This window comes from Ochotona princeps, chromosome 22, assembly GCF_030435755.1.
Source record: "Ochotona princeps isolate mOchPri1 chromosome 22, mOchPri1.hap1, whole genome shotgun sequence".
In the NCBI taxonomy this organism is placed as follows: domain Eukaryota; kingdom Metazoa; phylum Chordata; class Mammalia; order Lagomorpha; family Ochotonidae; genus Ochotona; species Ochotona princeps.
Window position 1 is genome coordinate 23,387,298 of NC_080853.1, and position 19,066 is coordinate 23,406,363.

The following is a 19,066-nucleotide window of genomic DNA, read 5'->3' on the forward strand; positions in this document are numbered from 1 at the left end:
ATTTCTTTGCAAAGCATTTGGTCAGCCTTGTAACCCTGAGATACTTTGGGAAAAGAGGTTAAAGATGTAGGCATATGTATTTGCTTTTCCTGACCTATTTAGCAAGCTTAGGATACATGGGCCTTAAGTTTCAGAAGACGGGCTGTGTCAATCTAAATCCATACTTGTTACTACAAGGATTTAGATGACAAATCCTGTCCTCAGAAGCATACCCTTGGGCAATCAAAGCCTGATGAGACATGATTCGCCTGTAAAGCAGCTACAAGACTTCCTAGATCCAGCACTACAGAGGGAGCCTACTGCAACTCAATGCATAATATGACATTTGAGAAAATTCTGGCAGGTTTCTGTTTAAGGCCACAGGTGGTATTGTCTCTCAAAGAAAAGGACATGACGTTGACAGAAGTCGTATGTTTCAAAGACTTGAACTGTAATAATTCCCTCGACGAGTGTAAATGGCAGAAGTCTGGATGGCAAAGGCCTCGTCCGGAGAATAATAAAGCGTCAAGCCCCTGAGAAGTGTTGAAGGTAAGACCTCAACCCTACAAGCTGATAAGCAGGCCCACACTTTAATGTGTAGTGACATGAGTGACATTTATCTGCCTTGCACTAGAACGTCTAATCCACTTGTCAAGGTGTGTCTTGAATGGAGACCTGATTTCTGGTCAGAGTTGGCGGGCTCCGAATACAAATGTGACTGCCCTGGCTGAAATTTCTGATTGAAAAGGAAAAAAAAAAATCACTGCGAAGTGAACTCATTGGGTAACTCAACTCTATTTCAGTTTTCCCATGAGAGAACAGTGCCTGAAGAGGGTCTTGGCTTTATGACAGTAGCCATGGTCTCCCAGTTAAAGTAGGAGATGGCTTTTTACAAAGGGATTGCAGCATCTTCCTACTTCATTCAGAAGGACAATTATAGCAGAAATGTCGACACCTCTCCCTTGTGCCAAGTTGTTAATTCATCCCAGCTTTAGGAACCAGAGATTGGGATCAATCGAGAACATGTCCTCAAACTGTCCAGCTGCCGAGCTGAAGGCCCGATGAGAAGCACAGGCTGCGGAACTGTCTGAAGGAGATAGTGCTAGATATGATGAAAGGAGGCCAACAGATATTTAAAAATCAGTAGTGGCAAGCAATTTGAATAGCAGTGCTAATTGGGACAAGATGTGGGATAAATATACAAATAAGTGGAGTTCAAAGGAGGACGTGAATAAAAGGTTGCTACAAGTGAAGAGTTAAGGAAGACAGGAAGTGGGTCTTGATGGAGTGGTAAGGTGCTAAGTGTCACTAAAATGATGTATCGTCCCTTCGCTCTAGGTCAAGTGGTCCCCTCCTCTTTTGTCACCCTTTCTTCTTTTCCTCCTCCCCTCCTTTTCCTCTCACTGCCCCTTCTCTCCTTACTTCTCTTCTATGCTTTCCTATATGCTTCTTTAAAATTTTTTTTATTTATTTTTATTGCAAAGTCAGATATATATAGAGAGGAGGAGAGACAGAGAAGAAGATCTTCTGTCTGATAATTCACTCCCCAAGTAGCCGCAACAGCCTACGCTGCGCCAATCTGAAGCCAATCCGAAGTCAGGAGCTCTCCTGGGTCTCCCGCGTGGATGCAGGGTCCCAAGGCTTTGGGTTGTCCTCGACTGCTTTCCCAGTTCCCAAGCAGGGAGCTGGATGGGAAATGGAGGCCACTGGGATTAGAACCGCAGCCCATATGGGATCCCGGCGCATTCAAGGCGAGCACTTTAGCTGCTAGACCACGGCGCCGGGCTCCCTATATGCTTCTTAATTGCCATCTTTAAATTGCCCGTTTAATTAATTCTTCCACTCCTTCTTGTTAATTATGAGGCACTGGGTCATTAATCTGCACCTCCTATTTCATCCTACGCTCCCCAGCAAAGTCTCTTTTTCCTCCTCTCTGTAAAATTGTGCTCAAATACAGTTTTTCTCTTTAGCCAATCAACTTCATGGAGTTATATTTTTTTACGCATTAAAATACACCTGTTGGGAGGCAGGGCTTTGCCCAATATTTAACAATGCTTGAGATGCCTGTATCCTAATCGGAGTGCATGGATTCAAGTCTTGTTAAAAATTATTTTTACTTATTTACTTTAAAGACTTTTATATCTTTATTGCAAAGGCAGATCAGATTTACAGACAGAAGGAGAGACTTCAGTGGCCAGAGCTGAGCTTACCTGAGCCAGGAAAGGAGCTTCTTCCAGGTCTTCCATATGGGTACAGGATCCCAAGGCTTTGGATCACCCTCTATTGCTTTCCCAGCCCATAAGCAAGGAGCTGGATGGGAAGTGGGGCAGCCAGGACACAAACTGGTGCCCAGATGGGGTGTTGGTGCTTGCGAGGTGAGGATTTAGCCACTGAACCATCATGAAAGGCAAATTTACAAAGAGAAGGAGAGAATTTTTAAATGAATATAGCTGTTCCACCAGCACAATAAAGGTATAGGGTGATTTTATTGCATTGGCGTGTGTTACTGCAACCCAATGACTAAGATACGCGACTTAAATGGAAGAGAGGTTTATTTGGATTCGTGATTGTGGAGGGCCATAGTCCAAGAGTGGGCAGTCCCCATTGGCTGAGTGTCTGAAGAGGGCAGTGGGAAGTATGTGAAGGAAGAACCATAAGGCCAGCCAAGGCAATGCTGGGCTGACCTCAAGTGACATAATTAAGCCTCTTATCAGAACTACCTCTGAGAGCATGCCCTCCTGACCAGGACACCCACAACTAAGCCACCTCCCAAACACCATATTTCAGAAAAGCTCCACCGTAGATCCACAAATCATTAGCCTAAGACTGGGAACACAGACTTTACACAAGGGCTTTGGGGTTCCCTCAAACTAATATCCAAACCATAGCACCCATGGACCTAGTGTTGTGGTATAACATGTTAAGTTGTCACCTGGGACACCAGCACTCTTTATGGGAGTTAATTCAAGTCCCATCTGTTCCATTTCTGATCCAACTCCCCACTTATTGAGCTGGGAAAGCAGTAGAAGATGGCCCAACTGCTTGGACTCCTATCACCTTTTTGGGAGACCTGGATGGACTTGAACCTGGTCCAGCTCTGGCTGTTAAGATGCCAGCATCCCAGCAAGCAGCTATATTCATCAAACTTCAAAGTCGGTCCCTTCTGCCCCATTCGTAGACACAAGTCACTATAAATTTTTGTCCCTGTAGGTTTTCAGAGTTTCACGTAAGTGAAATCTTACCATCCATGATATTTCATATGATTTTTTTATTCTGTATAATGCTTCTGAAATTCATTCATATCTTACAAATTTGTAGCTTCTGTTTCAATGTTGTTTATTGGTATGCAAGGCAGAGTGGCAGAACGAGGGTGAGAGAGTGAGAGAAAGATCTACTGGTTCACTCTCCAGATGGCTGCAACGACTGGAGCTGGACTCAGCCAGGAATTTCACATGGGGTCTCCTGCATGGTGTCAGAGCCCCCAAGAACTTGAACCATTTTCATTGTCTTCCCAGCTGCATTAGCAAGAAGCTGAATGGGAAGCAAAGCAGTTAGGACTTGAGCCACTGCTCTGAAATGACATACCAGAGTTTAAAGCAACAACTTTACCTGCTGTGCCACAGCACCAACTCTAATGGCTTTTTAAAATTGATGTGTAGTAGGTATTTCATTGTATAGATACATACAGTGTGTTTGCCCATTCACTTGGATGGATTTTGGGGTAGATTTTGGTGTTAGAAATAAAGATAATATAAACAGTCATGTGCAAGTCTTTGTGGGATTATCTTTTGCATTCTTTAGCAATAATACACAGGAATAAAGTTTGGATGGTCAGGTGCATGTTCCACTTTGTAATTTGAGTTATTTCACCTAACTATGTTGCTTGATGGCTATATGTGTAGAGTCTGTTAGCAATACTGCCATTGTTGAGACCCATGGAAGCTTCTCCGATTTCTGTACAATGATTCATACTCCTGCACCTGGTGTGCTTGGCTCTCTCCTCTGTGTCCCCGCTAACCTTCCTTTCAGACCTCACCTTGCACTGCCGCTGCTTGCTCACTGCACAGTCACATGACACTGAACTACTTGTCTATCCATAGCTGAACCAAACACCAGTGAAGGGGCTTCTAGGGGCTTCCAGGACTGCAAGTGAGTTTGCACCAGCTTGGGTCAGTGCTCACCAGGAGCAGGGCTGGTCAGCCATGGAAATACGTGATTTATTTAAAATGTTCCTAAGACAAAAGTCATAGACAACACACATCTTGGTGTTATATTTGTCTCCTAAGAAATCATATCACATATGGCTTTCTAGAATGTTAAAACCCCTTTCTTGTAGGGGAAGGGACTGTAGGGGCATTCTTCCTTCCCCGATCCAGTTGACATTTGGTGAGCAGCTACTGTGAGCAAGGCTTTGTGGCAGGTGCAAACACGCAGGCTCCACCGGGTGAAGGTCGGCGGGGGTGGGTCCCCGCAGCATTCGCAGAGAGGGGAGAGCAGCAGATGGCTCTCAGAGTCTGAAGTAACTGAGCGGACTGATGTGATTTTTACTGAAGCACAAACTGGCAAATTGGGAGGCACAGTTCATGACAATTACAAAGAGAAAAGCAGGGGGAAAAATGCAGCCCACCCTGCCTCATTACTCATTCATCGCTAAAGCCAATAAATAAGCCATTTGGTGATGTCCAATTTTTAATGGAGTCTGTACCTATTAGAAGCATCATCCTGGACAAGATTTGGTCCATAACGTCCTCGGGGCTCAGCTTGTGGCTTCTTCAAGGTAACGCTAATCACAGGCTGAAAAACAAGAACAAGAGGATAGAGAGGGAAAGAAGTATGCATTTGAAAACTCATCCATGGCCAATGTCGCTGAATAAGACAATGACAGCAATTTGTAGGAGAAAATCTGTTCGTAATTTGGTGGACAAAATGTGCAAGCACCATTTCTCATTCCTTTGTTTTGTTTTGTTGTTTAACCTGATTTGCATTGCTTTGCCAAGTCCCATATTCTTTTCTGAAATGAATCTTCCACCTGGACTAGCATATGCCTTTGTTCTACCCCCACATTACTCAAATAGAGTCCTTCAAGAAACTTGAATAAGAACTAAAATATGGATGTGGGCACTTATGTTATGCAAAAACGAGTCATTATCTGACTTATGGCTGCACAATGCAGGAACTACTCATCCTCCAGAATCTAGTGCAGTACAATGGGAGAATGCCTTTAATTAATTAGTGCTCTCAGAAACACAGCGAAGATAAGGATCAGAAAGCTCTCTTCGAAGTGAATGGCAAGAACACACTTCTATCTTCCTCTTAGGAAATTACTTGCTTAAGAGAAACTGGCTTGGAAATCTCTACCTTTTACAGAGAGTACTTTAGCCACTAGATAAAAAAAAAAAAAAAAGGGAGGGGAGATTTTCTGACAGCAACAGACGAGGAAGACTGTTGTTATGTGGCTGATCCTACCATGGAAGGCTAAGGAAATTATTTAAAACTACCGTCCACCCTGAAATACACTTTCCTTCTGTGCAGTGCAAACAGAACCTGAAATGAGAACTTGATTTTCATCGTCCAAAGTGTAGTTTCATTTCTTAGATCTCAATTGTTTCTGTCCAAATAACAGCCCCACCAAACTTCCAAGAGCCTTTCCTATTAAAAAAAAAAAAAAAATTTTTTTTTTTTTTTTGGAAAGGCAGATTTTACAGAGAGAAAGATCTCCTATCCACTGGTTCACTCCCCAAATGGCCACATGACTAGAACTGTGAAGATATAAAGCCGGGAGCCAGGAGATTCTTCTAGATCTCCCACACGGGTGCAGGGTCCCAGGGCTTTGGGCTTTCCTAGGCCACGAGCAGGGAACTGGATGGGAAGTGGAACATTGAGAACACTCACCGGCAGCCATATGGGATCTCAGTGCTTGCAAGGGGAAGACTAGCCAATTGAACCATCACACCTGGCCCAAGAACCTTTCCTAATAGCCATTTACCACTACCTCCAAGCGCCAACCTCCCATTTAGGATCCGGTGTGCCAGCATAGATGCTGCCGCTGCTGCCACTGCTGCCGCTGCTGCTGCTGCTTCTTCAAGATGAAGGCTGGGAATGCAACACTGGGACTTGCCACCCTGGCCCCCCTCCCAGAGAGGAAGGAGTGTAGATTGCCTGAGCAGAGGATCTGGGAATATATTGGAGAGGGAGCAGCTGAGGGTGTGTTTGATAGGAGAAGAATGACTACTGGGGGCTTCCAGGGACCCAACACCTACATTCTCAGATAGGCAAGGGAGCTGGGATGAAGTGAATGAGCTGTGTGCTTACCTACAATGTGAGGGTGATAGGGTCCCTTCATACATGAGCAAGGATCCAATGCCCAACCAGGATGCTGGCCACAGCAGGAGCAATGCAGGGAGCCAAGCCCATCACCAGAGATACTGCACATGTCTCCATCTGTAGCCACCTCAGTCACCTGGATTCTGGTGGGCAGCATCTGGGTAGGGCCTGGCCTGGCCCAGTTTCCCTGCTATGCTATAAACACCATTGCCTGCACCAGCTCTGGCAACCAGTGCTGGGCTTCTTCTGTCAAAGTCACACCCACGGGCACACGGACAAGCACTATCACACTCTGATCATAGTGATGAACAAGTGCATGCTCACAGCCACCGAAGATCAGCTCCTGGGGAGAGGCCACCCTCTGCATGTGAATCCTGTCCTGGGTCCTAGGCCAGGAGCTAGGAGCTGGAAGCTAAGGAGCCAGGAGCTAGGAGTCACTGTGTACAGGGAACCCCAGGGCATTTCATCCCATCTGGTTCCAAGGTACCCTATCGGGAGGACCAGGAACCCAGGTCATGGATGAGGACCAAGAGACTCCAAGGGGGCCACCACTCACTGCCTTGTGCAGTAGAGAGCAGGGGTGGTTGCACAGCATGGGGCACGACTCAGTAGACACTGGAATCAGTACACTTCAACAAGAAAACTAAATTTATTTATGAATGTAAGGTATAATGCAGGAAAAAGGAAAAGCACTAAAGTATATTATGGCAGGGGAGAGGGGGAGGATGGCCTAGGCTAGAGGTTATCCTGAGAGGTCCCAGGAGCTGTGGTTCTGCCAGAGGCATATTTGCTACTGCCACAGCTGTTTCAGCCGTGGCTAGGGCCTGAGGACTGGATGCACAAACAGGCACCCAGGGTGCGCACTCAGCTGGGGAGTCGGTGTTGGGGACAGCCCTGGCTGTGGTTTGTCCGTCCAAGCTTCAGGCGTCTGCAGGGCCAGCATGTGGTCTTGACACGAGGATGTTCTGGCTAGGTCTTGGCCTCTGGGCATTCAGGGGGCTCCTTAACTGGTTCTGCGTGCTCTGGCTGGGGAGTAACTGCAGATGTTGGAACCAAAACATTGGTAAAACCTGCAGTAGCAAGAGAAGACAAGATGAGCACCAGAGCTGCCCTTTCCAAGTACAACACACCTCCTGCCATCCAGAGAAGCCCGAGGCGGGCCACCAGACTGTACTGCAGCCGTGGGGCTCTAAGTCCGGACTAAGCTCTCAGAACATGGCAGCACCAGAGCCCCTGCCCAGTGTGGAACAACCTTGACAACGCTCGTAGGCTCTACCTACCCACCCACTCAGCACTCCTGATCCTGAGGCTCAGGCTCTGCCTCCTTGGCTCCTGGTCCTCTAGCTGACTCAGAAGAAGATAGACATGCAGGGCCAGGTAGGACAGAGACATGTTAGGCCGGCGGTACATCATGAGCTGATTCCAGCTGTTCTGATGTGGATGTGTGCCCGAAAACACTCTTGCCTGATTCCCCCAAGGGAACAGAGGCCCTGGGGACAGGCATGGGGACAGTAGAGTCAGGAATCTGACATCTCGGGGCCCACAGTCCTCCCTTCCATCTGTGAGGCTGCATTCTGGGCAGAGGAGGCTCAGCTCTGTGTGCAGGGGGGAAGGGGGAACCCCAGCACAAGAGCAGGCTGTTCCCCCCCACAACCGTACACTGAAGCCTTGATAAAGAAAGGCATGGGGCAGTGGGTCTGCAACCTTTTGTGCCAGGGCAAGATTCAGCCTGCTTCCTCGGGCTGGGAACCCTGACCTTTCTGTCTCCTGCTGAAGACAATACCCTCGTCCGCAGTCTTCAAACCAAAATCAGAGGAAATGGGAGAGTTAGGGTAACAGCCCGCCCCCAGCCAGACACATCTCATATCCCAGTTGTGTAGATGGCATCATCCCTCATGTCCCAAAGCGTTCTCACTGGTTTAGTACACTTTCTTCCTCACAGTTTTGCCCCAAGATTGTCAGTCACCTTTAGGATCCTAGGGCTGCTTTGCATGGATGAGTCGCAACATGGGCTGATCCTGTCTGCTGATCCACTGTCTGCAGCTGGGCTGTATGTGGGGCAGATCAAGGTCTGGACCTTGTGAACGCGGGAAACAATGACGATACATTGTTTCCTGAAAGCTCTGGACAACTGAACGGCTGGGCCTCTAGTGCCAGAGTGAGGGCACCTGGTTACCCGGATGACCCAATTTATGTTCCGTCCGTTGTCAAGGAAGTGATGTCACTTCTTGAGGCCCACTCAGCTGAGCCTCTTCCTCACACAAGATCTCCCAGAGGCCCGTGGGCTCCTCGAGACCCCCTGCCACAGGTGCCATATGCACACCTGCCTGCACACAGTCACACCAGCAGCACACCCCAGCTCTCTATGCAGGGCTGGGACTGCTGAGCCAACACCAGGAGGTGCTAGAGCCAGCCCCTCTTTCCTCCGGGCCTTTGTTCCTGGATCACTTATTGGACCTCTCAGGGCCTTGAACATCTCCTCTTTTTTTTTTTTTTAACTAGTCACCAGCACTGCAGCATCACCACCATCAGAGTTGTAGCCCTGGTAGGAGTAATAGGGAGTTGCCTGCTAGGCTGCAGTTCTCACTGGTGTGCATGTGAAGCTGGGCTGGACTGGACCGGGTTGCAGCACAGGACATGGGGCTGGGGGCAGAACTGACCAGGCAGCTATCATCACCAGTGTGTGTATGCTCATGCAAATGATGAACTGAACCAGACTCTGTACTTGCTGACACATACAACAGTCAGATCTGGGATCATGCCAGCTGAGTTTTCTTAGAGGATTCTCCAATTGCACCATTGGACTCAAGACTCTGGTCACAGGGAAGATGACAGGATTTGTGACCAACCTTGGACCGCATGCATATGTTGAGCTGGGCCTCCTTGATTGCTGATGCCTGTACCATGGACAGCATGCCTAGGTGCATAACAGCAAGACACCAGTTTCTTTAGGTCTGCAGAGGATGTTGAGAGCCATGTCAGATGATGGAGCACAGAATGGATTGGACGACTCTCATGGCTGAGCTTTGGCAGCAAATGCTTGGGTGAGTGGGTGCACCGGGGTAGACTCTGTCAGCCATTGGTTCTTAAAATTATTTTTTCAACCTTGGTGCAATGAAACCAACAGCATCACAGAATGATCAAGTTCACTCAAGTGATACCCTCAGGACATTCTTCTCCACATTGGAGTTTCCAGGACGACATCAAGTGGACTCCTGATGTAGTTTAGCAGGTGTGAGTGGCCACCTCCCTCCCCAGACACAGGAGAAAGGGGAAGAAAAGGAAAATTGGAAGCATTTGTCCCATCCACCTTCCCCCATGCTACAACACTCCCCACCTAATCAGTGGTCCTCATGGACATGCATTCTTCTCAACCATGTAAGCAACATCAAAAATAAAACAATGTTTAACAAAAGAATCCTTCATTAATTAATTTAAGAGTTATTAATTGGAGAAATACTTATTATTTATTTATTTGAAAGGCAGAGCTACAGAGGAAGAAGGGGAGACAGAAAAATCTTCCATGAGCTAAGAGCTTCTTCTGGGTCTCTCACATGGATACAGGAATCCAGGTAGTTGGACCATCTTCTGCTGCTTTCCAAGACCGTTAGCAGAGAGTTGGACTAGAAGTAGAGAAACCGAGACATAAATCAGCACTATGGGATGCTGGCATCACAGGCTGTGGCTTTACAAGTTAAGCCACAATGCCAGCTCCTTCCAAATCTTTCAAATATCATAGCCTTTCCTGATATGCAGTCCCTGTACCAAGATAATTCAAAAAGTTCATGGAAATGGAATTAAAAGGTATATTGGAGTAGACATTTAGACAAATGGCTAAAATGCAGCTGTGGCTCCTGACTCTAGCGTGTGCTGATGCGGACCCCGGGAGATGGCTCAGGTGATTGGCTTTGTCCCACCCATTGTGAACCGAATTCCTGGCTCCTGGCTTCAACCTCCCAGCCACTGTGGACACTGGGTAGGATGTGAGAGTGCTCCGTTTCTTCTCCCTCTGTTTCTCTACCTCTCAAGTAATTCTTAAAAACATATTGGTAAAAAAAAATAATTTTGTAATGCATGAAGGGGTTTTTTTTATTTCTCTTGAAATTTTCAAAGACCCATTATATATAGTAGAAGGAGAGTGGTGGGTTCAACACAAATATCAGAAGCAAAAGGCAATACTTGGATTGGAAAGAATGGCTAATGGATTTAGGTTCAACAAGCAGCATTTTTGGCAGTTGCAGGCAGCTGTAATCCTGTGCCCATAAATTTCATTTTAAGAGGAGCTGTGCCCATTTCCCTTTCGTTGATAAGAAGTCTCCTTGCACTACAAGCAAACCTCCAAGGCTTATGTGAAAATTCATCCCTCCCAATAACCCCACGGAAGTTTCCCAGTTTCCATTTCTGCTGTGTGTCTGATGGAACTAGCCTTCTTTTTCTTGGTTCAGGAGAGACTGCAGTCAGTGCTGGGCCTGGGTTCCCAGCTGCGGGACGAGCAGGTGTTGTACTGGTTGCTTCTTTGGATCCTTGGTGGTTCCACGAGGTCGGCCACAACGTCAGGGCTCCTCACCACTTCATCAGAGAGCAGGTCTCTGGGATGACCATTTTTTGTCTTGGTACTAATGTCTTTTCGTGGTATCTAACAAATATGCATTAGAGAAAAACTATGTATGGGCTTCCAAATTGGTTTTGCACAAAAACTAAGTCGTACTTTAAAAAAAGATTTATTTAGGCCCCTGCATGGTGGCTCGATGGCTAAATCTTAATCTTGCACGTACTGGGATCCCTTATAGATACCAGTTCATGTCTTGACTGCTCCACTTTCCATCCAGCTCTCTGCTTGTGGCCTGGTAAGTGGTGGAGGATGGTCCAAAGCCTTGGGACCCTGCACCTGTGTGATAGATCCCAAGGAAGTCCTGATTCCTGGCTTCAGATCAGCTCAGCTCTGACTGTTGCTGCCATTTGGGGAGTGAAGCAGGAGATGGAAGTTCTCTCTCTGTGTCTCTCCTTTTCTCTGTAAATCTGACTTGCCTTTCCAATAAATATAATACAAATCTTTTAAAAATATATATTTAGTATTTTTAAATATTATTAATACAGAGAGGAAGCGAGAAAGAAAGAGAGAGAGAGGGCGGGGAGAGAGAGATCTGCTGGTTCACTCCCCAAGTGGCTGCAATGACCAGGACTGGACCAGGCCAAAAGCAGGAGCTCAGATGTTCACCCAGGGTTTCTCTGCTAAGGATTCTTTCTATAATCCCTCTGGCCCATTAAGTCTAAAGATGCAACCCTAGATAGTTTCCCACAGGCCAATCACCAAGAGATGATACCCTTCACCTCCAAGATTGAATCTAATTGGATCATTTTGTACCAACACACTAGGTCAGGATGACAGCCACAGAATACCATGATGGATCCTTCTGAGACCACGGTGAGTCCCCAGAATAGGGGCGATCTAGGGAGCCAAAGCCTAATTCTCTCTTGCCAGAGTGCTGGGCGCCCTCACAGCATTCCCAGCCTACCTGCCCTAGCCTGCTTTCAGCTCAGGGGAGTCAGGTTGTATCCCAAGCCAGGTGGAACCCTGTATTACCCCAGGGCTGGGCCTGCCATTGAGGAACCTGAGTCATCCTCGGTGACTAGCGCTGCCAAGTCCCCTCTCTCCGGGGCTTTTCATTCAATGAGCTTTTCTTTCAATGTTACATGTTTCAGCTTACAAACAGCTCCCTTGGGCACGCTGTAATACCAACTGAAAAGCCTGCCAGCTGAGGTTGCCTTTATCCCAAGTCAGAAGTTGTCGCTCCCAAGATGGCATCATGGGATCAAGAGGATTTAAAATTTCAAGTTGGTGCTATAGGGTGAACCTTCAATTGCAGTGTCAACAGACTTTCAGCACAGTGGAAGCACCTATCACTCATTCACTCTGCAAGTCTTCATTCCATCCCTGTAGAGATATATATATATATATCAGCTTACCCCTGCCAGGTCCAAGGCAGCACACTCAACTCTTCTGGTTCTGTTTTCCAAGGGCAGCCCTCTTGAGATGCTGGCTTTTGGGGGTGAAAATAGAGGATAATGCACAGGCGATAGCAGCAGGAAGCCCTGCAGACCCTTATGCCCGGAAGAAGCTGGGGGCGGCCAGAGCTCCTGATTGCCAAGGATGGCAGCGCACAACTGCAGTCCCCAGCAACCATCAGCATAATATTTAACGCCCTACTTACACATCTCGAAGCAAAGCTTTTGCCACCCTGGAAAAGAGACTGGTGGTGTTCAGCAATTGCATGCAGCTTTTCGAATGGTGGGTCAAGGAGGGTCATGGAAAAGCTTGCAAAGGAGCTATACTGACAGAGACCCCCACTACTACCCTGGACCTCCTGGGGGCCAGGCAATGTCATCTCGAATGAAAAGAGGGGGGCTTGGAGCGGCTTTATCTTTCCTTCTCTTGTGGAAATCATAAAGCTAGTGGCTGTAACGGGGGGCGAATGCTTTTCTGACCTCTCTGGTGCCGGTGTCAGCGTGGAGACCCACCGCTTTGTTGAACGATGAGTCCCAGAGCCAGGATTTGCCAAGTGGAAGCCATGGTCTCGTCTACTCACTGCAGAGTGGGCGCGAAGAGTCCATGTTAATCAGTGCTTCTTCCTCCAGAGGCCACACAGCAGGTGCAGACTCCTGGATGCCATTTGGCCTTCTTTTCTCAAGCTAGAATCCTTCCCCATTTTGTTTCCTGGGAGGGCACATGAGTGGGGAGCAGCTGCCTGGACCCAGGCGCCTGCAGGGGGAGGAGTTATGGAAAACGGATCCACAAGCTGGAAACAGGGGCAAAGGTTTCAGCTATAGTAGAACAAATTCATTAGAGTCGTGACTCAGCTCCCTGAATGGAAAGATGGAACAGTCTCACTGAGAACCTTCACGGTGGTTCCAGGCAATGTTCAAAGAGCTTATGAATGGACTTGGCTTTGGAGCAGATGATGCACAAAGCAAGACAAATTGTTAGGGGTTGTGTACAGCTCGGATCCAGGTGTCAGGAGCTTCTTCCGGGTCTACCACACAGGTGCAGGGTCTCAAGATTTTGAGTCATCCTTTGCTTCTTCCCCAGGCCACATGCAGGGAGCTGGAAGGGAAGTGGAGCAGCTGGGATACAAACTAGCACCCATATGGGATCTTGGTGCGTGCAAGGTGAGGATTTAGCCACCAAGCCATTGTATCGGGCCTAAGAAACTGATTTTGGTTAGGGGCGTGTAGATGCTCAAACTGTGAACTCTTCTCTGTTTGGGTGGACACACCTTGCTACCTTTTCCAGCAAAGCAGCCAAGGAAGGTCCTCTACTAAGTCAGTCCCTTCTGTTTTACTTGTTTTCTCTCTCTCTTTTTTTTATTAATTATTTTGCATTATGTGACAGTTTCATAGGCTCTGGGAATCCCCCCATCCCTCCCCACTTCTCTCTGTCTCTTAAGCACAGCAAAAACGGCCTCACTCCTTCTAGGTACCCCCACATGATGATGCATGTCTGCTCAAAGAGAAAGATGTGCTGATGCTGTCTTTGTGTTCCAACTGGTTAGACATCTACCTGAAGTGCCGGCATTCCATATGGGTGCTGATTCAGTCCCAGCTGTTCCACTTCTGTTCCAGCTCTCTGCTAATGGCCTGAGAAAAGCAACAGGGGTTGGACTAATTGTTTGAACCTCTGCCACTTACATGGGAGATTCAGAGGAAGCTCCTGGTTCTGGGCTTCAGCCCAGTCCAAATGCCAGCTGTTGAGGTCACTTGGGGAATAAACCAGAAGATCTCTCTCTCTCTCTCTTTCTCTCTCTCTCTGTAATTTTTTCAAAATAAATAAATCTTGTCCAGGCTGGGCTAGGTTGCAGCACCTACCAGCGTCAGCTAGAACTAGGAACAGACCAGGTTGAACCAGACTTCAGCATGTACTGTTGAATGCCTGGGTGAGGCAGGCATCCAGACTGGGTTGCAACACCCACCGGCACACATTAGGACCCCGACAGTGGGGAGAGCCCAGTATAGGGGTTATGGGTGTTCCCCTGCTGGGCCACTGCTTCTGCTGATGAGTGTGAGAACTAGTACTTGGGGCAGACCAGGCTGGGCAGGACTAAAATACTCATTGGCCTGCATGTGAGCTGGGTTAGGGGGAGAGTCAGGCTGGGTAAGTGACCGTACCCACAGTGCACACATGAGCCAGAGTAAGCGCAGAGTGGTTGGGTTTTGCCGCAGCATCAGTTAGCAAGTGCTGGGACGGCAGGGCAAATCCTATCAGGTTAGACCACAGAACCACCTGGAAAGTGCACAATCCAGGGATGAGAATGGGCCTGTTAGGGAGACTGTGAGCATCCCTCTGATGGGCTGCAGCTCGTACCAGTGAGCATAAGAGGCAGGGCGGGGGTCCGGCCTAGTGGGGTTTACTGGGGGTCACTCCAACCAGGCTGCAGCTTCTGCTGCTGTGTGTGAGGGTCAGGTGTGTAGTGGGCATCTTCACCATTATGCCAAACACTGGCAACCTCTGCCGACTTTCTGAAGTACAGTCACAGTTGAAAGCGCTTTGATTGAGAAATGCCTAGAGCAGTGGTTCACTGCAAATAAATGATGGCTCTTAGTGAAACTTAGAATCTGTGAAGTAGATAGAACTAGGGATTGTCCCCGATTCCGAGAGCAGCAAAGAGCATCCCAGATGAGATCTACACCACAATTTCTAACTGTGATTTATTTTTTCAGTAAAAAGCCTTTCAAGGGCCCGGCGGCGTGGCCTAGCGGCTAAAGTCCTCGCCTTGAAAGCCCCGGGATCCCATATGGGCACCGGTTCTAATCCCGGCAGTTCCACTTCCCATCCAGCTCCCTGCTTGTGGCCTGGGAAAGCAGTCGAGAACGGCCCAATGCATTGGGACACTGCACCCGTGTGGGAGACCCGGAAGAGGTTCCAGGTTCCCGGCTTCGGATCGGCGCGCATCGGTCCGTTGCGGCTCACTTGGGGAGCGAATCATTGGACGGAAGATCTTCCTCTCTGTCTGTCCTCCTCTGTATATCTGGCTGTAATAAAATGAATAAATCTTTTAAAAAAAAAAGCCTTTCAAGAATTCTTTATAGCCAATGAAACCAAATACAATGGATAAGACTTTAAGAGGTTCCCTGGGGAAAAGAAGATGCTGTAACAGAATTATTGCAGACACAGAGATTTGAGTATGTACTGTATATTGGAGGTCTTAAATGTGATTCTAGTGGGCCCAGCATGATGGCTCAATAGTTAAATCCTCACCCTGCAAGCACTGGGATTCCATATGTGTGCTATTTTGTGTCCTAGTACCCTCATAGGAGAAGGAGCTTACATCTGCTGGTTTACTCCCAAAAGGCTATAATGGCTGGAGCTGAGACGATCCAAAGCCAGGAGCTTCTTCTGATTCTCCCACACGGGTGCAGGGTCCCAAGACCACCTTCCACTGCTTTCCTAGGCTGCAAGCAGGGAGCTGGATGGGAAGTGGAGCAGCTGAGAACAAACTAGTACCCATATGGGATTCTGGTGCTTACAAGGTGAGGATTCAGCCACTGAGTCATTGTGCCAGGCCCTGGCCTCTCTTTCTAAGAGAAAACTCTGATCACCCACAGGTAGAGGTGACATCGAGGGCAAACCCTTGACTGTGCTGTCCCCTGCTGACCTTGCACTTGTTCCCTTGCTGGACACCTGGAGGCCCCTCAGTCTAACAGCTGCCTCCTTGTGTGAGCCTAATGAGAGCCACCCAGAGGCTCACCCAGCCTCTCAGGGCTTTCCTGTGCCTTATGTACTTGACAGAACAACAGAGAGGAGAGACAGAAAGAAAAAAAAATCTTCCATCTACTGTTTCATTTCCTCCAGTGCCTGCAAGAGCTGGGATCAGGCCAGGCTGAAGCAGGAGCTGGGAGCTAACTCCCTTCTTGGTCTCCCACATGAGTGGTGGGGGCCCAAGCATCTGGGCCTTCCTCTGCTGCTTTCCCAGGCACCCTAGCAGGCAGCTGGATTGGAATCAGCACTTTGGTTTACTGACATCCCAGGCAGCACAGCTTAGCCCACGGGCAGCAGTGCTGTCCCTGGCTTGTGTGATCTGGAACCCTTTCCTGGCTCAGCTTCCCAGAAGCTCCCATTTTGCACAAACTCTTTGATATTCCCTGGCATTTGCCAGTGGGGTATGAGAACATCGTGACATTTCTTGAAATTGCTTTCCTAGCACTTCTATTCCTCCCCTCCTCTGGCGTCTGTTACCCAGGGTGACCACACATATCTGGATGGCACCTGGGGATGGTGGAAGAAACACAGAAGGGATTCAGGCTTTGAGTATTCGGAGCAGAGCCACCTGCCACACTTGAGGTCGCTCTTCACCAGAGTGAAATAGACTTGCATATGTTCTGAGCCATATCACCTTAAATGATTTGTATTGAAATGATTCTTGAGGCCCGGGCCCATGCAAAACACGTCTCTGTGTGTGTGTTGCAGGAAGCACAACAAACGTTCTAGAATGAAACCTTGAGGGCTTGAATGCTTCATTCCTCTCTTTATTATTGTCAAAAATGCCTTTGAGAAGTGTTTTCAGGCGTGGCTGAAAAAGGACATAGCGGGTGGGGAACAGGAGACAGGATTCGCCCTCTGGCAGGACGTAGCCGGGATGTGGGCTCATTTCAATTGGCTTCATCCTGTGGCCACAAACATACTTGTAAGTAGCAGGAAGGCCTGGCCAGCAGGACCAACAGATGCCATTCAGGGAATGACCGTGGCTGTTAAACGGCAGACGGTCTTGGAGTGGTTTCTCGGCTTTTCTCTCCAGCACGTTGCCTCGGTGGAGCAGCACCCGGCTTTCCAGTTGGGAAGGCAAGAGAGGGCAGTTCTGCCCGAAAAAGATCAGCTGCCCACATCTCTGAGCTGCCAGCCCGACAGCTGGGGGAAAGGAGGATCAAGTTGACTGGCAGGATGGTTTACATCTAATGAGTTTGTGCACAATAATAGTATCATAAATGAGGCTCCAGAGAAACTTGCTTATTGCTTGCATTCCAAAAGTGAGATATGGCTTGACCAGCAGCTCACAGAGCCATCTGTCATCAAATAGGCGTCTTTGTGTCAATGGCGGGACTGGTCCGAGGAAATGGAAAACATCAGCACAGGAAGGCAAAGGACGACGGCGTGTCGCTCAAGAAGATTTAAAGGGAGCTCAGCTTACCTCCAGGAGCCCCAAGATTCCCAGCCGATTTTGAAATACATATCTAAAACCTCTACCGCGAGCAGTTAGGCTTGGCAGCTGAATGCTAATGAGTCTTTTCCGTGGGGTGAACGCGGCTTCTATCGCTCAGGGTGACTTCTTGAGTAATACCATCCTTATCTGTCTGGATTTGGGGCTGGCATTATGGCCATCTCCTTTAATGTGTTTTTGCCAGCTTGATCCATCAGCATCTGATCGTCACCGGGGCACTCTGCTGTCACAACCGTTAATGACAGGAATACCCCAAGTGGAGGAAAGCTCGAGAATTGGATAAAAGCTGTTAGGATTTCGAGTCATTCGATTTGCCTTGCTTTGTTGTTGGTTGCTGCCGTTGAGGAAAAGGGAGGAGGAGCCACAAGCTGTCACACATGGAGACTGGGAACCTAAATAAACTTCAACCTCAGGAACAGCTCCATGCTGAACAGGTGGGGCCCCCAGGAAGGCCAGGGGACCCACAGTGGCTTGCTGAACCTTGGGAAAGGATGCCACGTTAGGAAAGTGATTCCTCCCAGCACCAAGTCCAAGAAGCTCCAGGCCTGAGGCAAAGGCAGGTTGTTTTTGGCAATGTGGAAGGTCTCCAGCCAGGACCCCTTTCGTTCCTTTATAGCCAGAGACTCTGTTATTGTTTTTTCCCCACTGTTGATGGCCTCTGTTGGGGAGTTCCAGGAATGGGTCCTACAGGTTAGGACTGATTGAGAACAATTTTGGTGGCTCAAAGATGCACCATTCACCTCCAGACCCGGCTTTCATGTTGAGAACAATCTTTCTCCAATGCATTCTGGGGCTAGCACTGGCTGACCCTTATTGGGGGGTGTGGTGGAATGAGACTCAGCATTTGTTGCAGACGTTTCTGGGTATGTCTTCCTGTACTAGAGAGTCTGAAAAACGAACAACCACATATTCTAGACTCTCTTGCAGCTAAGAATCTCTTAGGATTCCAGCAGATTCTACCCATCAGATGTTCTTAGATAAGATGTGAAGCGTAGCAGGCAGGGAGGGCTGGAGTGCTGCTGCTTGGGTTGAAGGTGTCCAGGGGGAGACTCTGGTTGCATTTTTTGGTTCTTGGTCCTGGCCACATCCCAGCCTAGCCCTACTTAGGTGGGTATTTGAAGTTTCTGGTCCCACTTCATCTTTTGATAACTGGGCATCATGGAAAAACCATCAGAACATTGGCGGTTAGGGAAGACATGAGTGAAGAGCGTGGTGTTTCCTTCCTGCACTCACAAGCACAGGAGGGGGTTCTGAACACTATGTGAATTTTAAAACATTTATTTGAATGTCATCGATTCAGACACACAGAGAAAGAGACAGATCTCTCACAGGCTGGTCCATAGCTCAGATGGTTTCAATGGCTGGGGCTGAGCCACACCAAAGCCAGGAACCACGAGTGTCATCCACATCTCCCACGCCAGTGCACAGGCACAACCACCGGCCCCTACGTATTTAGACAACTGTGTCAATCTCTCAGCACTTTTTTTTTTAACCATTTCCCTACAATAGACACTGATATTTCAACTTTTTTTTCTTTATTTTGAGCACATTTC